The 26,597-nt window shown below is 41.6% G+C and overlaps 2 protein-coding genes and 1 pseudogene across 6 annotated transcripts in view; 2 read left to right on the top strand and 1 right to left on the bottom strand.

The window, feature by feature from the left end:
* LOC311079770 (uncharacterized protein) overlaps positions 1–26,597 on the bottom strand; it is a 186,253-nt gene that overhangs the window by 74,710 nt on the left and 84,946 nt on the right. The gene's annotated exons all lie outside the window — the stretch shown is intronic.
* Positions 1–26,597, top strand: part of LOC311079600 (NACHT, LRR and PYD domains-containing protein 12-like) — a 137,040-nt gene that overhangs the window by 59,479 nt on the left and 50,964 nt on the right. The gene's annotated exons all lie outside the window — the stretch shown is intronic.
* LOC311097232 (transmembrane protein 235-like) lies at positions 2,624–5,104 on the top strand (annotated as a pseudogene). Its single transcript has 3 exons — positions 2,624–2,937; positions 3,704–3,776; positions 4,921–5,104. The product of its transcript is annotated as a transmembrane protein 235-like (transcript).

Genomic DNA, 26,597 nt, shown 5'->3' with positions numbered 1-26,597 from the left:
ATATTATTTTTATTGTTATAAATAAAAAGGGGTTTGAAGTCTCAAAGTCTCTCTCTCTCTCTCTCTCTCTCTCTCTCTCTCTCTCTCTCATTTATTTATTGTGTTGAAAATCCCATAAAAATCCCATAAAATTCCATAAAAGCGTTTTAAATCAAAATGCATTGTAAATGCATTGTACAATTATTAGCTTTATTTCACATGTACAAAGTTGCATCAAATGAACGGTTGTTGTTGTTTTTAATGGAAAGAGTTTCTCATTTCCCCAGATTAGTGTGTCAACATGCCTCATTACAAGATCAGTGTGTGTTGTTAATAATGCGCTGTTTTCCCCAGTGCAATAACAGTGAAAATGAGAGTGATCTGTGTGGAGAAATGAAGCAGATGTTGATAACTCATGACTGCTCAAAACAGTCTAAACTTATGAAACCTACATATTCTTTTCCCAACAAAACAACATCAATATTACTCAGTAAAATGAACATTTGTTTTGTAAACATTTCATTAATAAACTTTTACTTGAAAAAATGAGATGATAAACATCTTGAATCTTTTCATGCTGCATTGGTTCATCAATAGTGGCAGCAAAGTGAAATGTGGACTTTTGTGGAAAATGTGGGAAGGATCAAATGTGTGTGTGTAGGAAAGAGGATAAATGTATTTTACAGAATTAATTTAAGACAAATCTAACCAATAGATGAAAAACATCAGCATAATTTCATGTGTGAAGCTACAGTTCACTTTCAGGTCAATACAGACCCGAACGCAAAAGCCACAGTTTAAAAGGTTAATATTGCTTACATTTGTGTAAAAAAAAAAAATCTGATTTTGACAGTCTTAACAAACCTACAAAATTCCATCTTCATAATAAAAACTATAGATTAATAAAATAAATAACATGCTTGTACCTCTTCTGGGTCAAAATGCTTGAGGCTGAGCGGGTCGTAGTCGACGGGGTGGAGAGCCGAAGAGCAGCGGACGGCCCACGAGTGTGAAGTGCAGGTGTGACGCAGGAGGAGCCGACTGACAGAGGGAGCTCGGCGAGGGCGAACGGCTGATGGTCCACGCTGGCATCATTGGCCACAGGAGTGTAGACGCATGAGTCAGGGTGAAGGGTCGAGGAGGAGGTTGTTTGTGGAGTCGTGGCCTCCTCTTGCCCAGGTGAAGACGGTTCCCAGCTGGCCCGAGATATATCCGCACCACAGAGAGGAGGAGTGGATACAGAGGGAATGGTGGGAGATGGTGAAGAGTGGGTGGCAGGAGTGGCTGAGGGCGAGGCTGGAGAGAGAGAGAGAGAAACAGTCCAATGATAAGGGATAAGTCCTCTAAGGTGGCTGGAAGAGGTGGTGGGAGAGGGAGGCTGGGTGGGACTGACGGGACAGATGAAGAATCTCTTAATTAACTGAAGGTCTGAATGTGGTTCTGCCAGAGTCTCGCTCTCAGTGGCGGGAGGGTCTCCTTCTTGCCCTCCGATTCGTAGAAACGTCCAGAGGCAGTCGTCCGGGAAGGTGGTCTGATGGACAAGATCAAGGAACTCTTCCAGGTGATCCTCGAGGGAGCGTCTCCCTGCTCAAGGCATAGCAGCGTGACAGCAGGGAAGTCCATGATAGACCGGGAAAAAACAGAGACAAGACACGAATGGGAAGCGAAGAAAAACATATACAAACGATTCACCGTTTTACTTTGCTTTTCTTTTTGGGTCGGGTCTTCTGTCACAGGTTGTGTGGTAAACAAACGCCCAACAAAGATGATGAAGAATAACAGTCTTTTAATAATCCACACAGTAAACTCCAACAGAGGTAGCAGTCCAACACAATGAAAACACTGATATACTGTATATATATACTGTATATATAAAACAACACTTAATAGATATCAGTACTGGAAATTAAAAATGTAAATGTTTTATGTGCATTTTCTCTCACCTGTTGAAATGATTAATGTTCTCTCTCCTGACAAAATCAAGCCAGGTTAACAAAAGCTCTACACTAATACATATCCCACTATATACAGATGAATCTATTTATGATGTTTTATTAACAAAGTTCGGGAGGAACACGTTCTAATGATCAAACAATCAAGTCATTCCAACCAGCTGTCAGCAATCAGTAATCAACAGGTCCACTCAATCAGCATGATTAAAGGCCTATAAATACTCACAGTCGACTCACCCATTATCCTTGACAGTTTTCAGCATCCCTCCACCACCCCATCTCCTCACACTTACCTGGTTATCTTCCTAACCAAGAGATACGGGGGGAGTACTCTGGGTTCGGGCCCAATTTCCGAGCTCGGAGCCCTCCCCCCGGACAGCACGCCAAATACGCATAACTATTTATTCTCTGATCATTTGTAAGTGTGAACTCGTGAAACACAAGATGGAGAAGAAACAACCTCGTCGCTGAGGAGAGCAAATGAAGCACAGTGAGTGATCGCAGCAGAAACTGAGGTGAGAGAATCATGTAGATTCAGTGTTCAGAGGCTTCTGCTCTCACTCCATATACAGCTGGGCAGGAGAGATGGAGGAAAACCACAGTTTCTTCATCCAGCATGAGCTGAGAGCTGATTCTTCCTTCACCCTGGACACAACTGGAGTAATACAGACAGACTGATGTGCTTTAATGTGTCTGAACGAAACACTCTGGGCTTTAGAGGAACTGAATGGCAGTAACAGGTGCTCAAACTCAATGAATCATAAGAGGGATTTGAGCGCTGATGAAAATGAACTTTGGGACAGTTGTCATCAGCGCGGGTCTGTGCGGGCTGCTCAGTTTCATCCTGCTCGCCGTGTCCATCGGCACTGAATACTGGTACATTATAGATGTGGATGAAGGCAAAAACTCCAGCCGGGAATACAGCAGCTTTCACTCCGGACTCTGGAGGATTTATGAAGGTAAGATGCTCAACACACACAACTTAAGCGCAGTTTTATGTCCGATTGTATATAGGTACATTTATATTTTTCCAATAATGTGTGTATCCAGACTCATTTCTCCCTATACACAAATATACACATATGAATATACATTTAACATTAGGCTAAATACTGAGTATTAATGAGTATGAAGGACATGGACTTAATGTGCCATTTGTTCATGGCCATATTAATGAGTCAAGCATATAGTGACATTTAATATGTGTAACACATTTAATATATATAATATGTGTCCCCACATCTCCCTTCTCTTACTGTTTAGCAAGTCATTTCATGTGCCTCATTAGATTACAGTATTTTTAATCTCATTTTAATCACAGCATATAAACTGGCCGACGGTTCTAACGGCTGCAAAGAAAGTCATTTCTCAAATGTTCACAGAGACAGTTCTCATCACCGGCTGAGGCTCCATTATGTACATAATTAATGTCTCGTCCAATTCTGTGGCTGTTTCATGGCACTAGAGTCTATTAAAAAGAGAAGCAGTTCATCACAGAACTGTAAATGTTTAATGTTACACACGTTGTGATGAGAGTTACTAAATCTGTCGTATGAAAAAATACTGTTTTCCATTTCATTCTAATTGCTGTAACGGCGATGTCTTCCCTCTTACACAAATGCTTTTCCTTTTACGAAAAGAAACCTTTAAATGATATTGAATGCCTTGAACTTGTAGGCTGTAGTAGTATAGAAGAGATTGATTCGTGGTCAACTGTGTGAAGCATAATGTGTGTTTCCAGCTTTGACTCTGTGTTTCAATGTCACCCACAGGAGAGAATGGCAGTTATCATCTCGCTCTACACGGACACCTCCGACCACACTGAGCAGGAGAAGCAGCTTTTACGTGAGTCTCTGAAACTGCCATCTACACATTAACCACAGTCAGAGAATGGCACTGGGAATAGGCTTGTTATGTATGGTTAGTGTGTTCTCCGTCTCTTTAAGAGCTGTATTCCCAGCACGACACTCAACTGTCCCGACCCTCATTATACAGTGAGGAAGATTGACCAATGATCAAAGCTGATGATCTGTGATTATTAGTGTCACACTGGGGGGTTTGTGATATTGACCAAAAAAAACATTAGTTGATTTTTTATGCTGTGTGTTTTTTGTGCCTTGGCTGGTTTAGGCTCGTGGACAGCCGACTCCTGAAGCTTTTCATATTCTTCATATTCACAGTAGTGATATGAATATAATAGTGATATAGTAGTGCAGTAGTGATAAAACAACTTTTCCTGGGGCATTTTTACCTTTTATAAGAATTTTTTCTAACCATATTATATATATACATGTGATCAGTAATTTCAATTAGAATAATAAGACATAATAACAAAATAGGATGTTACCAAAGTATCAGCAAAATTAATTTAGTCAAAAGTGAAACAGAAACAGTTTTTATATGTATTTACAATTGCATAAACATAATGCTATGAAATATACATAATGCATATTTTTTTAATTTTGTAATATGAAATATTTTTTAAATGAAATACTTTGATTCATTGATTCGTTCAAAATCGCTGATTAATTCAGGAACGAAACGCCACTGTGTTTCTCAGAGACACACAACCAGAGGAACTCAAAATAGAGCAAAAATAGAGACAATATTAACAATAGTGTGTGTGTAACTCACAATATTAACTTATTGTTAACTAATATTAACTAAAACTTAACATCATAGAAATATAAGACAAAAACTCACACTGGGGCTTGAACTTTGGGGTCCTTCTGACTGAATTGTTATCTACATCACGCAGTGAATGCATTGCAAAGTGAGTGACATACTCGATAATGTCAGCCTCTACATGATTAAAACAACAATTATGATACTATTGTAGACAATACATACGATGCATTATTATTGTACACACCCCTAGTGGTCTCACTCGCTCAAACTCACTGAAAATGAAAGGGCAAATTGTCCCTGAACTCCAGCCTTCTTTAAAGTCTTGAGTTTGTGTGATGTAATAAAGTCTTGTGTCTCTCAGACTTGCACAGGGTCATCGTGGTCCTGCTGCCTCTCAGCTGGTGCTGCTGGTGTTTGGGGGCATCTTCGGTCTGGTGGCGTCTTTGGCTCAGAGCTTCTCTCTCCTCTCCTGCATCGCTGCACACTTCCTCGTCTGCAGTGAGTGTCATGAACAGCTACATTACCCGTCTACAGACAGACAATAATAAATATACACAAAGCCTGCAGTAATGAAATGCAGTAATACTGAAAAGATCTATTTGATGTGTTTAAAGTTTTTAGAGGATTTATCCTTTTCAGAATCCGATTATGTTCCCGGGACACAAGTATGTAACAGCACACATATGTGAACCGGACATGTTTGGTCCGGCACGTATATGTACCGAATGAAAGCAGAGTTGTTGTAACCACTGAACTTGCTGAACTTCAGTTTGTACAGAACATGATTTGAATCTCCCGAATTTAAACTATAGGACGGGACGACACTCTTTATATCGATATACTCTGATGTTGTGAACGCATCTGATAAATATTGGACACAGAGTGAGCCGCTGTGAGAAAAGTACACAATCCACGTCCTAAACATGAGACGTGCTTTATATTAAAAGAATAGTTCGCCCTAAAGTGAAAATGAAGTCATAAATTACTCACCCTGATGTTGTTCTAATGACGCATGAACTTCTTTCTTTTATAGACCACAAAAGGAGCATTTTTAAAAAAGTGTCTCAGACTCGTCCATTTAATGGCAGTGAATAGCGACCAGCATTAAGCTTTTTAAAACAAGACACAAAAGTATCACAGAATGATCCCATGCGACACATGTCGTATATTCGAAGTGTTTTGGGTGTATATGATATGAACTTTAATGTATTATTCACTGTAAATCCTGAGCTTGGCTGTTGGTCTTCAGTGCACAGCTGCGCGAATGCATTCGTGAGACTCTATTAGCGCCGCAGTTCACTCCGATTCACACAGAAAAAGCCATAGACAGTAAAAGAAATGGACACAGCGACCCCATTGGAACTCAATTGAGACAAGTGAAGCCCATTTTCAGCGATTTCTTAGCACTTCCTTTCCTGACGCGCAGACTCAAACCGAGCAAAGCGTTACACGGACCACGTGAGCAACCCGTCTGTCTTCTAGTAGCTGTGCCAAGAGAAATCTGAATCATTCCCTTCCGAAACTTGCAGAGACGGAGAGTGTGAGTAGGAGCTGTCCATAAGCTAGGAGCAGGAGACACTTTTGCTAGGTATTCTGATTAATTCTATTGTCATTTTGCCTCCACGTCCCCCCGATTGCCCGCGAGCTTCTCCTCCCGTCCATACGGTAATCTCTCCACTGTGCGACAGAGAGTCGCGTGGTTATGACGCAATCGTTAGCCTACTTTTACAAAAACTGCTTCTACGGGGCCATAACATAAGCTACAAGGTAATGGAGCATTTTATACATTGTCGTGTATCTTTAGAAATAAATAATGGACAAATGGAGTCTTTAAACGTCTCAGATGTGAAGTTATTCGCTGTCAAAGTGACACCAAAATGAATGGGAGTCAATGGGATGTTAACGCAAGTGAAGTTCTGCTACAAGATGGCGGCACCCGGCCGACTTCAACTTCCGGTCGACTTCCTTCCCGCCTGGAAAAAGCACACAAGTTGTGTGAAAGCAGGATGAACAAAAACAAAAAAGTGCCTCAAGCTCAAAGTCCTCATGGTTTGAGAAGTGCTTGCCATCGGATCCAACACAGTTGGCTTTGCTTCATTCCTTAACAAGCGCAACCTGCATTAAACTGGGCCTGGTTTACAAAGCAGTCGCAGGAAAATACTGCAAACCAACAAATACACCAAGGATGCGATCAGGGACTTGGTTTACTCTTTCCATTGACAGAATCGTCCGGCTTTCCACTGTTATACGGTAGGGGGTGCTATCACACTTCTTCTGAAAGAGTACTAAATCTCCTGATCAAAACACAGGCAAAGAAGAAGCAGAAACAAGCCATAACATAAGTAATAACACGACCACCAACATTAAACAGCATATGAATCAAAACTGCCTAATGTTACTGCATGAAATGTTGACCCAGGACGAGTTATAGGACTGAGAAGCTTTAGTGGTGTTGATGGACTCGATCTACTCCGTCTGTGTTTTGATCGTCGTTCTGAATCTGATCCAGACACAGTCTTTGACAAAAAAGTGATTTTCTCAGCATTTTGCTCATAATGTTGCTTTTTTATGAAACTTTACATTAATGTGTTGATAAAGCTAGAATAAATCACTGGCTGCAAACTTAAAAAAACAAACGCAGACGAGGAAAGTTAAAAATAAAGCTCAGTCTCGTGATTACGCTGGAGTCCTGTGGAAGTCTGTGCAGAAACTACACTTTCACAAACAGCACAACGTCTTTTTATCCTCGACAACTTCAACTTTTTCTCTCTAGTTTAGCAGTGCTTTTGAAAAGCCTGACGTGATCTGAAAACCTCTCAGTGCTTGACTTCAACATGCTCTCGTTCCCTCACTGCCGCTGTGGGCCGACTGAACTGATCAGGTCAAATAAGCTTTAAAGTGTTGTTGTGGAGGCGCTCAGATGTAGATATCTGTCGCAGTGTGATGTAAAATATGGGCGGAAGTGGAAAACAAGTCATTTTGGCAGCTTGGTTTCAACAAATGCTGTTCAGTTAGGATGCTTGTTTCAGGTCTGAAACTTGCGATATGTTTTTATAGTGCAATGACCTCTTATAAGTCGAAAGACCAAAGCGAATGTGAATCCTCATGTCATGACCTCTTTAACACTGAGGATTTTACCGTGTTTGTTACCAAAGGCCCCTGTGGATCATTGTTGGCTAGCAATGCTTTCTGAACATTGTAATAATGTGAGACTGAAACATTGTTTTCTTTGTGACAGACTTGTTAGCAATTATGACATTTAGTTATGACCTTCTTTTATTCCCAGGTTTCCTGCAGTTTGACTAATTCGTTCTCCTCAACCTCATCATCACCATATACTCGTGTGATGGATATTAACATAACACTGTTTGTGATATAGTTGAATTGTACACATCAGAGCCTATGTGTCCCACATTTCCATGATTCACAGCAATTTATGTCCGTTTGATTTATTCATTTACATTTTTACTGTTGAACACATCAATTATAACATCTATCATTATTTAATTTTTAATGTAAATGCAGTATTGAGTATCTAGTACACAGGTGACACATATCCACATGGTATTGGGGACACAGTGGGGGTTCGGGGTTGGTGTTGGCGTTTGGTGAAAGGGTGAATGTTATGTTTTTACAAAAGCTCAACATTCACTATTTACTTACAGTATATATTTACTATTCACTATATAGTACGTTGCATCCGCCAGGAAAAAGAAAGATCTCCCTGTTTGAGAACATTTTTACAACTTCCAATGTATGTATGGTGTTTGAAAATAAAATAAAAAATGACATATCACAATGTCTTTTCCTCAGTTCATTGTATTATTATATGTAATATCTTAATTCAGAAGGTGAGATGCTTGGAGTGTGATATACAGTATATATATATATATATATTCAGTCAATGTACATGTACAGTGACTTCCATTCAAACTCTTTTCTCTTCACATTTCTTGGCTGGAAAGTTTGGCCCGTGTTTGACCAGAGCAAACAAAGCTTAAATGCCACAGCCGACGCTGTAGAAGAAGTCGAGAGATACGAACATTCAAAGAGCTGGAGATCCACTAGAATACTGGAAAATACAGGAACACGTGTCCCACATCTGGACACTTTGGCATTGCAGTTTCTTTGTACACCGGCCTCCTCTGCATGTGAAAGATTGTCCAGACAGGGGAAGAACTGTAAAAGAGGAGAAATAGACCCAATCGCCCAAAACACTGTCAAACAGCTCTTATTTCTCAATACAAATCACTCCAAACTTCTTCATCACCTTTCTGTCGTTCCCACAGTCACACAAGCACTGTCACTGCCAAGTCTCATAAGCAGATTTAATAACCAGATGATCACATCACACAATGTCCTGATTCACATTTTAGTCCCAAAAAGTAAAGAGAGTTGCATGCATAAATCTCGAGCCATCCTCGTTGCCAATTGTTGTGTTTAAAAAAGGACGCTGGACGAGAGATTTATGCATGCAACTCTCTTTACTTTTTGGACAAACCAGAACCAACCATTTCAGACCAAAACAGCTGCAACCTAAACATGGAGCGAGGCGTTACCAAACAAACACAGATTAATTCGTCCTGAGCGGACATAACAGTTAATTTGTTTATGATTCTTGGTAAATTATAATTCCTATGTTTTGTCTTTGATGGACATAAAAAAACAAAAAGTCTTTGAAAAGTCAAAGATTGCTTTCAGTGTTTAACCTTGTATACTTTTTTTCCCTTCCCTCTGGCACTCTATTTTGTTTGTAAATTTTTCGTGATCTATGTCTTGTTTTGTTTTTTTATGTTTTTTTTTTTATTATTATTATTATTGTTCCTGTTGTTATGTACTTGTTACTTTTTCCATTTTTGGCATAAAAAAAAAGAAGAAAAAAATACGTACATACGTGAAATACGTGACGTCACCGCGGTATACAGTCTGCAGCGAGGAGTACTTGAAAGATCTGGGGCCGCCGGTTTCACAAAGCTATTTTAGACCGGTCTAGTGTTAGAAAAGTTAAAAAAAAATTGCTCATAGACTAGTCTAATGCAAGTTAAAATGTTTCACAAAAATAAAGACTGACTTAATTTAGACCAAAAAAATTAGACACCTATCCCCAGGCTAACTTAGGTCTAGACTCTTTAGTGCTTTGTGCAATGGTCTGGTTCTCTTACGAGAGTCCTCTCGTACTGCGTTTTTATCAAAACGCTACGGGAAAAGTCTCTTTTCACGAAATACTGAAGCAAAAAATTATCCTTAATTTTCATACATGTAAAGCGCGTTGCAGCAGTAGTCAGCTATGGCGAGACGGCTTGCTCGCTCATTGGCTGCTCTGCGGCAACTGCATAAGCCTATCGAGCAAGGCCTGAGGTGACGTCAGGCCAATGAGGGCGCTTCGCGCGCTCCTTGCCATTTCCCGCCGAGACGGGTGTGGCTAACCTCTATAAAAGGAGCTCGAAAAGGCTGATTCACTTGATTTTTCATCTCTTCAGCGAAGCGTACGCATTGCTGGATCACGAGGAAGCAAGCGTCGTCTGAGGCAAGCACTTCAGCGGGACGAGCCACTTGAAGCCGCTGGCCTACGCCACCTTCTACAGCCGTACCTGCTGCGCTTTCCGACGCATATCCTTTCATTACTTTTACTGTTCTTGTGTGTGTGTGTGTTCGCCTTGCGACACTCACCCCCTAAAAGAGCTGCGTCTTTTTAAAGATGCCTTCATGCGGCTCGTGCCGAGCCCCACTCACCGAGGGAGACCGCCATATCGTCTGCGTCTCCTGTCTGGGTGAGGACCATGCAGCGCTCGCGCTCGCTGACGGCGGCTGCCCTCACTGCGAGCTTTTGCCGATGGTGACTCTGCGGACTCGCCTGGCACTCTTCTCAGAGCCTGCATTCCCCGCCGCGCTGCCGCGCCGTAAGAAGCGCCGCTCGCAGCGGGTCCCGGAACCCGCTCCAGCCCGACTAAGCTCGCCGGTTCGCCCGCCTGCTTCACCGGCTTCTCCCGAATCACTTCCTGATGCTCAGCGCCCGCAGTCTGCCGCCGCTTCATCAGAGGAAGTCGGTTCCGAGGCCGCGTCGGGGGAAAAGGATTCCTGCTCTCTGCTAGCTTCAGGCAGCGAGGACTGGGCGAGCTCCGAGGATCTCGCGCCTGCTGCCCGCAAGCCCACTACGAGAGCCAACATCGAGAGAGAGCTCATGCGAGTACTTGCGCTGGCCGCGGCGAGCCTCGGCCTCGAGTGGTCTGCACCGGAGCTCCCCTCTCGCACCCGGCTGGATGGTAGCTTCCTCCCTGGTGAGCGCACTTCTCCGGATTCAAAGCCCACTCCTTTTCTTCCTGAGCTGCATGAAGAAGTTGCGAAGGCTTGGAATGCGCCCTTCTCTGCGAGAACGCGCTCGTCTGTGTCACCAGCATTTTCCTCCCTGGATAATGCGAAAGACCGAGGCTACCTTTCACTTCCGCCGGTGGAACAGGCGATAGCAACCCACCTTTGCCCGCCCTCTGCTGGACGGCGGACTAAACCGGTGTTGCCTTCAAAAGCCTGCCGCATGACGTCGACGCTGCTCGCGCGAATTTTCTCCGCCGCTGGGCAGGCCGCGTCAGCGCTACACACCATGGCTACACTGCAGATATTTCAGGGTGATCTCCTCCGTAAGTTGGACGAGATGGGACCTGAGGCTATCTGCATCGCGGATTTGAGGAGCGCTTCAGATCTAACACTCCGCGCTACCAAGTCCGCTGCACAAGCCATGGGAAAGTGTATGGCTTCCGCCACTGTTGCTGAGAGGCATCTATGGCTGACGCTCACGGAGATGGCTGATTCCGAGCGCAACGCGTTTCTCGACGCCCCGCTGTCTTCCGCTGGCCTTTTCGGTTCTTCTCTCTCCGAGTTCGTGGAGAGATTTACTGAAGCCCAGAAAGCGTCTCAAGCCTTCAAGCACTTCCTCCCGAAGCGCTCCGGTTCTGCAGCGAGTCGTGAAAAACAGACTCCGCGGAGCTCTCAGCCTCAGCCCCCGCCTTCGGCCGCATCCTCACAGCAGCGACAGCAGCGCAGCTCCAGGCCCCGCTCTCGCTCTACCAGCCGACGCCCCGCTCCGCGCGGGCCGCGATCGAGGATTGTGGTGAAGCCGGAAGCCCCGAAGAAGTCCTAGCACGCCTAGGAAAGCGCAGGTGTGTGAGTCCCGCTGCGGCCGGTCTCTCACCCAAGCGCGCCGCTGTTTCAGTCCCAAGACTTGCGACTGTTCCAGCGTTTTCTGCAAGACGCAAGCCCGCTCAGCCGCCCGCTTGCCTGCACACAAAAGCCGTTTTTACGGCTACCCAGATATATCCCGAAAAGAGCGTATTTTCTGGTGTCCCGGCCACGGCCGATGGTGCTATAAGTGTAGTGTCGATGCCCACTCCTCAGTGCCCATCTCTACACACAAGCACAGCCCTGCACTTAGGGCTCGCGCACATAAAATCGACTCAGGTCGATTGCGCTTCCAACATAGTGAAAGTGCCCGCACAAACACTATGTCTCACAGACCACAGGCTCTCTGTAAAAACGAGACCTGTGCGCGCTCGCTCTGTTCAGTCAGACAGCGCGCCCAAAGCAGTGAATGTGCCCGCTTCCCGCCCACATTTACTCGCAGACATGAGTCCCACGGGACCCGCTCAGCCCTCCCTCACTCAGTCAAGCGCTGTAGTCAGGTCGAGGACGGGCGCTCTGCCCGCTGTAATAAGCGCGCCCCCCACCTCGAATGCCACAGGCATAATGCCTATGTTATTGCGCCCCGAAGCGCCTCTGCCGCACGGCGAACAGAGCGCGCTTCGCATCCAGCCCTTAGCCAGCCATGCAGAAGCATGGGCAGCGCTTCCAGGGGTTTCGGACGGGGTGCTAGGCATTATAAAGTATACTGGTATAGCTGGGCTTGCTCCGCATGCGCCCGCTGCAGTTCTGGTTGAAAGCGCGAGTACCGCGCGGAGCGTGGGTGTCCGGCCGGTTACGCCTCAAGGTCAATCAAACCTGTGTGACAGCCCTGATACCTTGGTTGGCGGACGGCTGGTACCAATCAGGTGTAAGCCTGGGGACTTCCTCGAGAGTGAGGATGGTGTCGACAGACGCATCCACCTCGGGATGGGGAGCGCTGCTCGAGGGCAGACCGTTCTTCGGCCTGTGGTCGGAACGAGAAAAGCTCCAACACATCAACTGCCTGGAAATGCTGGCAGTGCACAACGCGCTGACGCGTTTTTGTCCCCACATCAAGGACCAACACGTCGTAGTCCGTTCGGACAACACGGCCGTGGTGTCCTATATAAATCGCCAGGGCGGTCTGAAATCCACATCCCTGTACAGGCTGGCGAAACGCCTCCTAATATGGGCTCAGCACAATTTGCGCTCGCTGAGGGCAGTGCATGTGCCTGGGCTCCAGAATGTGGGCCCAGACAGACTGTCCAGGAACAACATTCCCCTGGGCGAATGGTCTCTACACCCGCAAACAGTCCAGCTGTTGTGGGAGAGATTCGGCAGAGCGGAGGTGGACCTATTCGCGTCCCGCGAAAACGCTCATTGCCCCGTGTTCTTTTCCAAGAACGACAGCGCGCTGTCCCAGGTGTGGCCGCGCTGCCCGCTGTACGCTTTCCCCCCCGTCTCCCTCCTGCCACAGGTGTTAGAGCGGGTCAGGGAAACAGAATGCCCAGTGCTGCTTGTAGCACCGTTCTGGAGGAACCAAGCATGGTTTCCAGTCCTGATGCAGCTAGCAGACTTCGCTCCATGGCCAGTGCCATTGAGGAGAGATCTCCTCTCGCAGGCTGGGGGCTCGATTTGGCACCCACACCCGGAGCTGTGGTCCCTTCATGCGTGGGCGCTCAACGGATATCCGTTGACCTCGCAGAGGGTGTGATAAATACCATCACTCAGGCCAGAGCGCCGTCGACTCGGCGGCTTTATGCCTCAAAGTGGTCGGTTTTCTCCGGCTGGTGTACAGCTCGGAGCCTATCACCTCTCGATTGTGAGGTGACGGAGGTTCTCTCCTTCCTACAGGAGCTGTTGGATAAGGGCAGATCCCCTTCCACGCTCAAAGTTTACGTGGCGGCTATTACAGCGTTCTCAGGAACAACGCTGGGTCAGTCACTGGGAAGGAACGATTTAGTCATCCGCTTCCTCAGGGGAGCTAGGAGGCTGAATCCACCCAGACCTCCTTCAGTTCCTATGTGGGACCTTTCTACAGTCTTGGCGGCCATGAAAGGTGCCCCTTTCGAGCCTATCCAATCTATTAGCCTCAAACATTTGTCTTTCAAAACAGTGTTTTTGATGGCTCTCGCTTCGGTGAAGCGCATAGGCGACCTGCACGCGCTCTCCGTGAGCCCAGCGTGCTTAGAGTTTGGACCTAATGACTCTAAAGTCATACTCAAACCTAAGCATGGCTATGTGCCAAAGTCCCTCAACACGCCGTTTCGGGCTCAGGTTATCTCCCTGTCTGCCCTGCCGGGGTCAAGTGAGGAAGGGGACTCAAGTTTTCTTTGCCCTGTTAGGGCTTTAAGAGCTTACGTGTCCCGCTCCGCTGTCTTCAGACAGACTGAGCAGCTCTTTGTCTCGTTCAGTGGACGTTCCAAGGGAATGGCTGTTTCGAAACAGAGCTTATCCAGATGGATAGTTGACGCCATAGCGCTGGCTTATACTGCCAAGGGCATTCAGTGCCCGTTGGGAGTCAGAGCGCACTCCACGAGGGGCGTTGCCTCCTCGTGGGCTTGGTCCAGCTGGATTTCCTTACAGGATATATGTACGGCGGCAGGCTGGGCCTCGCCGTCTACATTTATCAGGTTTTACAACCTAGAAGTTCCCGCCTTGCAGGCTAAGCTACTACCGGTGTAGTCGATTCAGCTGTCTAACTAGAACACTGAAATCGCATGCGCAACGCGCTACCGACTGTCTTATGGGCAGAATTGTGTAAGACCCACATTTCCCACATTCAGTTCAGGTTCCCCACCCTGTCTATGTGATGTCATATTCGCGTCTGCTGGCGCGACCATATAAGGACGGAGGGAATCCCCTCTTGTCTCTAGACTCTCTCTGTGAGGTCACGTTTACGTCTGCGGACGTTACAGTTTAGGGAATTAAGGTCCCCCATCCCTTATTCCCGGATTCTTTGTGAGTCTATCTGGTGATTATGCACTGTACATCTGGCTTAGCTTCCAGTGATCGGTGTTTTTATCCCAGCACGCACGGCGTTTTACAAGGGGTTCCCGTAGCGTTTTGATAAAAACGCAGTACGAGAGGACTCTCGTAAGAGAACGTACTCGGTTACTAACGTAACCTCGGTTCTCTCTAGAAGAGGGAATGAGTACTGCGTTCTCTGCCGTGCGTACGGTTCACTCTGGTTCGCTTCGGCGATGAAAATCAAGTGAATCAGCCTTTTCGAGCTCCTTTTATAGAGGTTAGCCACACCCGTCTCGGCGGGAAATGGCAAGGAGCGCGCGAAGCGCCCTCATTGGCCTGACGTCACCTCAGGCCTTGCTCGATAGGCTTATGCAGTTGCCGCAGAGCAGCCAATGAGCGAGCAAGCCGTCTCGCCATAGCTGACTACTGCTGCAACGCGCTTTACATGTATGAAAATTAAGGATAATTTTTTGCTTCAGTATTTCGTGAAAAGAGACTTTTCCCGTAGCGTTTTGATAAAAACGCAGTACTCGTTCCCTCTTCTAGAGAGAACCGAGGTTACGTTAGTAACCGAGTCCGTTTTGTATATCTACTATATCTAAGCCATAGTCAAAGTCTATCTTTGTGAAACCGGCCCCTGGGCTTAAAGAAAATCCCGAGCACTTTTACGACATTGTGGTGGCGTTCATGTGCGCTCAACTACGATCTTTGCGAGATAACTTGATTGCACCATTATTTCCTCGTGCCAAAACCGGAAGTGTGAAAATAATCCATTCGAGGAGGAGGAGCTGCTGGGTATTTACCCGTCTCACAGTGAAACCGAAAGCAGTCGAAGACGCCATTTCGGAAGATAGAAAATCAGCAATATCTTCACATGTGACAGTAAGTTCGTTAAACTTTTCATAGCTGTAATATCGATAGAGTATTTGCGTCTCAACAGACCTTATGACGAACTCAAACTCAAATACATGATAAAGTTGAAAGTTACTTTCGCTATAGGCCTACTCCAAAACACGTCAACTGTAACCAGTGTTGGGAAAGTTCACTTTCTACATGAACTATTTCAAAGTTCAGTTCACAAATTTTAAAATGAACTAGGCCTAGTTCAGTTCATAGTTCATACTTAGAAATGTTGAACTAAGTTCACAGTTCCAAAAATGAACTAGTTCATAGTTCTTTTTTTCCATATGTTGCTGCGAGCTATTATTTTTCAAAATTATTGCCACAGGCCATATAGAACCACAGACAGCAATTATTTTATCAGTTTTAACACTGAAGCTATGCGTCAGATTTCATCTTAATATACAATTTTTAATCCTTATCCAACCAGGGTTTACATTAGCATTGAGGGGACAGCATTTCCCCATTGCTGCTTTGACGCTTTGTTGCTGTCCATTCAGTCCACACTAGTAGCAGCTGCAGCTTTCACCCCTACAGTATATTCTCAAAAACATGAGGAAAAACGTGCTGCTTGAATGGTCTTTTTTAATGAGGAATTATTAAAAGAAGAACAGGACAGTAGTCCTTAAGTTGCAAATGTTTTTTTATTTATTTATTTTATTTATTTATTTTATTGAACAATGATTCATGTACAAACAATATGGCAATATTAATAAATCTTTACATAAAAAAAAATATACAAAACAGGTGCATTAAAGAACCACACACACAAAAAAAACTGAAATAAATAAATTAAATTAAGGGGCTCAGGTTTTTCTTTTAAATCATATTCTTCTATGGTGGAAAAAAGACTTAATTGCATTTTTCTTTTTTTTATCATTTTGAGGGCTTTTGTATAAGAAACAAATTGACCATGAAATGCACAGAACATTGGTTTCATCTTTAGGTATTTTGATTTGTGAACATACATTTTTTTCCAAGCATGAGGATATTGTTAACCAGGAAGTTATCTATGTTATTGTTCATTATAAGTCCATAGATAATGTCCTTTGCAGTGAAGTCTTCGAGGTATCTTGGGGTAAAGCCAGTCATAAATATCAGACCATAAGGCGTCCACATACAAACAGTGAAAAAACAGATGCTCCGTGTTTTCAATATCATCACAAAATAAACATTTATTTGAGTCAAATCCAAATTGAAGTTGTAAATATTCACTTGATGGATATATCCCATTTACAATTTTAAAATGAACTTCTTTAACTTTGGGAGGTAAAGGGAATTTTAAATATTTGGTTCTAAGTATGTGAATGGTATCTTTTGAGAAATAACGTGAAATTGAGTTTCTATAAAATAGGAAAAGAAATGTTGTTGAATTTATTTCTAACAGTTTTGTTTGAAAGTTGGCTTCCTTTAAAATCACGGCCTTCAACTGAAAGTGCTGGGATATGTGGGATCATGTAGACAGAATAAGAGATAATTTATTTAGGCATACAACAGAATTAGGAATGGCTTTAGTAATAGATTCAAATTTGGCCCAATTGCAAATGAGATTATATTTAACACGTACATTTTCATATGATATCATTTCACTATTACTGTCAATTATGGGACACTGACCAAATACCTTTCTCCATCTAGTTCTTGTCAAACAGTGATTTGTTCCTAACCGTAATATATCTATTATTCCATAATGGTGTATTGTGTGGTGTAAAGTTATGATTATATAAAATCTTCCAGTATAACAAAACCTGTTGATGAAATTTGGATAATTTAATTGGCAGATGTTGAACGGTGAAATCACAACTTAGTAAAAATTCTATTCCTCCTAATTTCTTAAACAATTCTCTGGGAATATGAAACCAAAAATTATTGTGGTTTAAAAGATTTCAACCAATTAATTTTCAGGGTCCCATTTATAGAATCAAAATCAATGGCTTGTAAACCTCCGTATTTATAATCTTTTGTCATCTCTACCCTTCTAATGTAATGTGTTTTCTTCCTCCAGATGTAACCAAAGTTAACCTGATTTTTTTTTTTTTTTTATGGCTCTATTTGAAATAGCTATTGTGTATGCAGGATAGATTAGTCAAAAATACTCTACCTAATAAGCTTATATCACGCAATAGCCAAGAGTTAAGTTTAATTTGACATTTATCTAATACTTTCCACACATTCATATATTCATTTTCAACAGAATATTTTGAAATAACATTCCTAAGTACTTAAAGGGATAGTTCACTTTGAAATTAATTTTTGATATGTTTTAGCTTACCTCAAAGGCATCCAAGATGTAGGTGTCTTTTTTTCCGGAGTAGTTTCAATTTTGATATTTTTAGGTCAAACCGTTCTTGTCTGTCAGTCATATAATGCAGGTCTATGGTCACTGTCTCAAATCAGCATGCACAAAGTCCAAATTAAACAATTCCCCATCGTCCAAATTAAACAATTCCCCATCGTAAGTACACATTGATGGCTTAAGACACGAAACGAGCGGTTTGTGTGAGAAAACGAACAGTATTTATATAGTTTTTGTCCTTTTGTAAACACACACACCCAAATGATCAGAGGACGCGGGTGCTTCGGTCTGCGCAAGCGCCGGAAAGCGCCGGAAAAGGTCAGAGGGCGCGGGCGCTTCGATCTGCGCAAGCGCCGGAAAGCGCAGGAAATTATCTCTCGCGCGTGTACGTCACTCATTGTTTACACAGAGATTTCGGAAGCCTTACCTTTCACTGTGAAGATCTAAACATATTTAGACGTACAGGAAATGGCAATGGAAGACGATTTCGATATATCAACAGACAACGTTGAATTTTTTACACAACCATATTTATTTGAACCAGAGTACACCGATCAAGAATACTTTATCTACTTTATCCAACTCAACAGAAGTAATATCAGCATCACACAGTGTTACAGATTCATCATCTATATGGGGAATGAGATCTTTAATATGGTTGAAAAATAATATTTCATCATCCAGGGAAAAGGTTAAGGAATATAAATTGCTGTAGAAAGAAACAACGTCCTTACTGATTGAAGCTTGATCTGTAATCACCTGGCCCTGGAGCGATAAGGCTTTAATTGAAAGTTTCTCTTGCCTTCTTTTTTCTAAACGACAGAAGTATGAGGTACTTCTTTCCCCATCCTCAATCCATTTTGCTCTGGACCTGATAAAAGCCCCCTCCGCTTTACAAAGATAGATTTCATCAAGCTTGTTTAGAAGATTTTGCAGTTTCTGTTTATAATTATTAGTAGGTGCAGTTTTATTATAATAGATATTTATTTCTTTAATAATATTAATTTCAGATAATCTGTTGCTTCCAAAATGAATAGAATATTCTCTAATTTTAAATTTAAGGAATTCCCATTTGGAGACATAGGATACTATAGAATTATCAGACATCACATTAGAGATTGTGGCTTTGATACTTTCATTAAATGATTGCTTTTTTAATAAACTAGAATTGAATTTCCAATACCCTTTATTCTGTCGGCTAACACCAGGAGGATTAAAACTCAATTTAATAAATGATCGTGATCTGTGAGAGGAGCTACTGACATACAACAGTCGCCGACGAAGTTTATAGCGGAGAGTGAGGTTAACCAAAAATCTATTCTTGACTTTGCTACATTGTTTGGTTTAAACCATGAATATTGTTTAGCATTAGGATACTTAAATCTCCAGGGATCCAATAAATTGTGAGTGCGACAAAGATCAGTTAAACAGGGTTGAAAGAACTGTGATTACATCTGGATGGACATCTATCAAGCCATTCATCACTAACCATGTTAAAGTCATCACCACCCATAACTATAATAGCAGTTGGATAAATGAGTTTGAGGTTTACTATGACATTAGAAACATCTGAAATCAACTGTCTGTTTTTAATTAAATTATTGAACCCATAAACATTAACCAGAATAAAGTAGTGATCATCCATTTTCAGGACAGAAATTAGCCAGTGACCATTATTGCTAAATCTAGATGTCACTATTTTACCAGGTGAGTTACAGAACAAGATGGCCACACCTGCTGATCTAGTAGACCCATGATCAAAGATAATTTTGTCACCCCATTGGTTTACCATAAACTTTTCATCCTCTGGTTTTGAGTGTGTTTCTTGCAACAAAATAAAGTGTGCTTTTTCGCCCTTGCAAAACAAAAATATTGATTTCCTCTTAGTGTTCTCTCTTAAGCCCCTAGCATTAAGTGAAATGCACGAAAAATAAAATTCATAACAAACAAACAAACTAACTAACAACCGTCAGAAAATATTAATGTTCAACAGACTATGCTTTGAAAAGAAGTGAGAAAAGAAAGCCCAAACAGGCAATGTCCCTTAAGTATGGATTAAATGTAGATGAAACCATCCAAAATGGTCATTAAGTCAAAAGGCCTTTTCAAACCTTGAACAACAAGACCCCTTGATCCTATCATGTTACCTTGTGTGCTCCTAAGTGATTAAAACTTGCCCCATTGAAGTCAACGGGGTGCAAATTTTAAAAAGAGGATAACACGGTGTAGGCAACACCGATTTTTGTCATTGTTCTCTGTACTGACAGCACTCCAAAATTACAAAAAAATGAGCTCAATGTTAAAATTGACCGGAGTTCTCCTTTAATGTATCCAGCACCACCGTCTGAAGTATGCACTCTTTCCAGCATCTCTTGCTTCTTTTATTTTAGGCCACAGTGCAGCTCGGGTCTCCCTGTCGGCTTTGCAGAGGTCTTCGATGAAGCTGATACAAAGTTCTTTGCAGATCACGTGATCCTCGGGTCACAACTGAGGATGAACTGAGGTCACAACCTGGTTGATGCTCGAGGACCATGATGGTGAGATTTTAACTAGTAAATCAGCGACCGCCTCACGTATGTCTTCACCTTCTTTTTCTTTTAGTCCCCGAATCCTAAGATTCCACCGGCGTTTGTATCGTTCTAGCTCAAGGACACACTCCATTAGCTCTGCATTGTCTTTCTTTACAGCCGATACGTCGATTGTATGTCGAACAGTCGATTGTAACTGGGTTTTGCAATCTTTAATTTCTGCCGCGTTGAACTCGACAGCCTTAGCTATGCTAGTCAACATGATTGAGTTCTGTTGCAGCTGGGTGCCTAGTGTCCACCTTATCAGTTAGCTGCTTTATTGCTTCCAGGACCGCATTCATACCTTCTTTCCCTTCTGTCCCCGTATCCTGCCTTTTAGCGATTGGTTTGATCTTTAACCCTCAGAGGTCGGCGATCACGCCGGTGTTACGGTTTAACTGGTGACCGTGTTAACTTGTGACCAACTTCCTGTTCAGGTCATCCGCTGCAGATGTGAGCAGATTCGTCGATTCTGAAAGCACGAACTGACGCGATATTAAGCTGTCTAATAAACGCAGACTTGCTCGTTACATGACTTTCGTATTCTTGTAAAGATGACAAAGTATTGCTATGATCTAAAAAAAAAAGAAGAAAAAAAAAAGGTCATCTTTCCACGGGTTTCGAACGCGCGCAGAAAAGAGATCGCTCCGTGAGAACACCGTGATAAACGTGTTGAGCTATCTCACTATTAGGCCTACCCGTTACTTGCAGAATGTTGTAATTCACGATGTCATTCTTGGCGTGACTTTATGCAGCTGTCCGAATCAAAACAATGTGCCCGTGTTAACTTGTGACCTCTGTGTGTTTCCTATTACAAAAACTCACCATGCCGTTATTTTAGAAAATATATAGCCTACTATATGGTTTATGATTTCAAAGCACATTACATGGACTCTGTAGTCAGACAATGGTACATAATTGTGGCTACTACAGTTGTATAACAACTGCTATGGTTAAACTGGTTATTAATGTGTCGTCAGATACTAGCTCTGATGTCTCAGGTGATGAATATAATAACGTTATTTACATGTTGCTTTCGACGTTATTTTAGCGAAAATTAATTTAGAAACATGTGACTTCATTTACTTTGTCGTTGTAATACTGAATGAAATGTAAACGTCACATAGTCGCAATTATGCTTATACACATTAACTGGTAACTTGTCACTTGCGTTCAATAGCTCTTACATGCTACTCTGTGAACGTTTTACCTTGTGACTTGCGTTCAGTAGGCGATATATCAATTATAAAAAAAAAAAAAATCATATATATATATATATATATATATATATTTGGGAATTGGGAATATATTGCACAAAAGCAGTTGATATGTAGCCTAAATGAGGGACCGGTTTGATCATATGAAAATACAATTAGAATACAATACAACATCTGCTTGATGCGGGATTGGAATTATGTAATTGTACAGTTGCAAATAATTAACTTGATTCTGCAACAACGTTGTTAATGCTACTTTAGGCTAAATTATGAATACGGTTTGATTATATGATTAGAAAAATCACACTGTCACAAGTAAGGAATCCCATTCACATAGCTAAACACTGGTATTGCATAGTGACAATATGTTGTGATCCAGTGGTTTACTGGCAAACATTCTTACATTGGCAGGCTTCCCACATACATTTGTTTTACCAATTGTAAAAAAAAAAAAAAAAAAAAAAAACCATCCAGGAGAACCCTTGAAGTGCAGCCCATTTAAAGAGAAACATTTAAAGAACACCAAAAACACTACTAGGCTACGAATAGTCATCATTTGTAAACTAACACAAATGTGAGATGGGGCATTTTGTCCATGCAACCTCTTAGTCACAATGTTTACATATGAACACCTCCGATGCAAAAGCCTCTAAAAGCCACCTATGTCAAAAATTAGATAATAATTTTGAGTGAATGCTCTCCGCACATAGTATACGTTTATCAAATACTTTCTGTGAATTAACAAGTTTCTAAAATGCTACAATTGTGTTTTCACACAATTACAAATGCTTAAACACAGCATGTCAGAAATGAATACCTATGTTCAAGACTATAAATATAGTATAAAGCCTCTACTTCAGCAACAACAGTAGCTCAGAAGTACTGAAAAAAATATGCTTAAAATATTGAGACACCTGATAAGCCGTTTTAGATAACAGATCAGTGAAATATTGAGAAATAGCTGATTCCACTCTCAGTCGGAGACATAGTCAGGTGTTGAAGTTCTTTACATTACTTGGACATACACACACACAAAAAACAATCTTTGAATTGCTTTTGTTAAGCGTGGATACACAACAAGACAGAGAAGCAGAGAGAGAGACATCTGAGTAAGAGACAAGAATAGGTTAAGAAGGAGAGTCATAGATGGATCAGGACAAGGGATAAGAACAGTTGGAGGGCAGGAGATAGTGATAGTGATTTTGATAGTTAGCTTATATAATAGTTTTTTTTTTTTCCTTTATTTAACAAAATAAATAATTGTTGTTTTGGCGGGAAAAAATAAGATTGTGCTAAATGTAATGCAGGTGTGTTCGTGTAAAGAAACAAAAGTAGGCTGTTTGACCTAAATGGAGTGTATAAGGAAAAGGGTACTTTAATTAATAAACGCTTGTTATCAATTATACTTTTTTTTTTATTGTTTACTTACAATAATAACAAGTAGTAGCCTATTTTGACCTGAGAATAAACATGACATTCCAAAAACTGCTATAATCACATGGCATAGCTGACAAGTTAACTCACCTTTACAATGTAATCTTTAAGCATCTACAATGTGACGTTTACATTTCATTCAGTATTACAACGACAAAGTAAATGAAGTCACATGTTTCTAAATTAATTTTAGGCTAAAATAACGTTGAAAGCAACATGTAAATAACGTTATTATATTCATCACCTGAGACATCAGAGCTAGTATCTGACGACACATTAATAACCAGTTTAACCATAGCAGTTGTTATACAACTGTAGTAGCCACAATTATGTACCATTGTCTGACTACAGAGTCCATGTAATGTGCTTTGAAATCATAAACCATATAGTAGGCATATATAAAATATAATATATAAAATATAAATTTCTAAAATAACGGCATGGTGAGTTTTTGTAATAGGAAACACACAGAGGTCACAAGTTAACACGGGCACATTGTTTTGATTCGGACAGCTGCATAAAGTCACGCCGAAAATGAAATCGTGAATTGACTCCAACATTCTGCAAGTAACGGGTAGGCCTAATAGTGAGATAGCTCAACACGTTTATCACGGTGTTCTCACGGAGCGATCTCTTTTCTGCGCGCGTTCGAAACCCGTGGAAAGATAACTTTTTTTTTCTTTTTTTTTAGATCATATAATACTTTGTCATCTTTACAAGAATACGAAAGGCATGTAACGAACAAGTCTGCGTTTATTAGACAGCTTAATATCGCGTCAGTTCGTGCTTTCAGAATCGACGAATCTGCTCACATCTGCAGCGGATGACCTGAACAGGAAGTTGGTCACCAGTTAACACGGTCACCAGTTAAACCGTAACACCGGCGTGATCTGCTCGCTTTTTTCCTTATGAGTTGAATTGAGACCCAAAATACTCTTTTGACTTTGATTTTACAAAACAAGTTTCATACATCAATCGATTCTGTTAAATGTGAATTATTTTTGTGTATACTCACAATAAAAACAAAGTGTTGTGCTTTTTGCCAAATAAAGAAAAATAAACACGAAGCGAGTTCTGCCTCCTCTCTGTCAGTGTAGTCCATTCTGAAACGCGTCCGAAAATGAACCAAAACTCAGCGAATACTCAGTCAAACAGCCATTCAGACATACAGGCATGAAGCTTGAATTATCTTCTTTTAAACGAAGTAATTTTTATAAAAAACAAATATTCACAGTTTATGTAATATGTATGCAAAGAGAGAGGTGTCAGTCGTTCTCATCTCAGCTAATTAAGTTTTAATGTGCTCCGCCCACGGAGAGCACGCGCTATTCAAACGCAAATGTGAGCCGATCCAAACAAACCTGTAAAACGCCCATCAGCTGGATAACACACCGCGAGTTCACTTTCAGACTTATGTACTTTAGGATGCTGTGAGGAATAATACTATCTTGATAATAATCCTGCAAAAATTTACCTCAGAAGTTCTGGAAGTATCATTTCGAGGAGCAAACGGATCCCGCTGAGGAATTAGGTCAGATCTGTTTGCTTTGTTCTAATCGGAATGAATGAACGCAAAGATGCGTGCTGTTGTGGAGCTACTACAGCTGGCAAAAATACTGTTTTAATATGAATCGCGTTACTATGAATGAATGAACGCAAAGATGCGTGCTGTTGTGGAGCTACTACAGCTGGCAAAAATACTGTTTTAATATGAATCGCGTTACTATGAATGAATGAACGCACAGATGCGTGCTGTTGTGGAGCTACTACAGCTGGCAAAAATACTGTTTTAATATGAATCGCGTTACTATGAATGAATGAACGCAAAGATGCGTGCTGTTGTGGAGCTACTAGCCTACAGCTGGCAAAAATACTGTTTTAATATGAATCGCGTTACTATGAATGAATGAACGCAAAGATGCGTGCTGTTGTGGAGCTACTACAGCTGGCAAAAATACTGTTTTAATATGAATCGCGAATACAAAGAAAGATTACACTGGAAATATTGTTACAATTTTAAATGTTGTTGTAATTGTATAACCTTAAAAAAAAAAAAAAAAATATATATATATATATATATATATATATATAAAAGGATAGATGTAAACAAAATCTTAAAAGGTCATTATAAGCCTTATCTTTAAATAATTTTATTATGCTTTATTAGTGACACATTTGGGAAGAGAATATATTATGAGAAAATATGAAAATACAGTATGAGAACAATTAACTGCACAATTACTAGAAATGTTTACCTTGGATATTGTACAATTTGCAAGCAAAATTTGTGGAAAAAACAACAAACCAGTTATATATTGTCCTTGCATTCTTGTGGCTCAGTCACACATCTGAAAGGAAAGGCTCATTACGTATGCAGCCTCATTATGCGGGCCCCATTGACTCAGGTGTGAATCACGCCCACCCGCATATGGCCTTTCCAAACAAAAAGTGTTTTACAAGATTTAAATCAATGTATTGTGTTATGTGAATGATTAGGCAGGATGATTTTCACATATTTTTGAAGAAAAAATTCTAGGCAACGACATCCATTAGTCAAAAGTCTTATTTACATATATTTAGAATGTGTTTTATGGCCTTATTTCAGAAACTTTAGTTTTTTGTTTTTAAAAAAACCATGCATAAACATTATTCTATCAAAAATACAAACATGTACATGCAAGTTGTTCACATATTATGGTAGCCCTGTTTGTGCTAAATAGAGTGAATTTACACCTTTGCCATTAATATGTTTATAAGCAACTGAAAAAAGCACAAATGTCAGGGCATGTCAGAACATCTCAAGGACCCCAAAAACCCCTCAGACTCCAGAGGGTTAACTATGAGAACTGATCTTTTCTTTTAGCTTTCTCGGTGGAATCTACTTTATCCTTGCAGCATACTCATGGTCGTCAGTTGTGTCGTTGCTGCAGGACAAAGCCAGATTCTTTGGTGCACAATCAAAATTCCCTGTTATTTGTCATTTCAAAAGGAGTACATTATGGCAATTTGGATAGCGAAATATTTGTTAACATCTGTGACAGGCCTAGAGAGCTCAAAACATGCAATGCACCCATTGCACCCATTCTTGCCGGAAACTGGTGGTAATATTTTTCATTTTTAATAATTTTCCATTTCAAATTCCATTTCAGTACATACTAAAAAGGAATACTGGAATCCTGGAAAAATATACCAGGCAGCGGTTCAACAAGTGCGGATTTTCTTTTTGAAACCCGGCGGGCAAAGTTTGCACAGAAATGTAAGATTTTTCCCATCCTCACAGACCTTTTCATAAAACTCGTTTAAATGATCATACGACGCCTCCTCGCTGCTTTGCCGCGATGTCGCCTACATGCTGCTTTTTGTTTTGATTACGCATGGCGGCGGTGCGACACTGGTGGCTGGTGTTGCCAGATTGGGTGTTTTTTCCGCTACATTTTAAGGCCTGTTTACAGTGTGTTTTAGCCGGGTTAAACTGTTAAACTCAGTTAAACTGAGAGAGCAT

This window comes from Abramis brama (assembly GCF_963993115.1).
Source record: "Abramis brama genome assembly, chromosome: 1".
NCBI lineage: Eukaryota > Metazoa > Chordata > Actinopteri > Cypriniformes > Leuciscidae > Abramis > Abramis brama.
The sequence above is the reverse complement of the archived record's forward strand: the minus strand, read 5'-3'. Positions and strand labels throughout refer to the sequence as shown.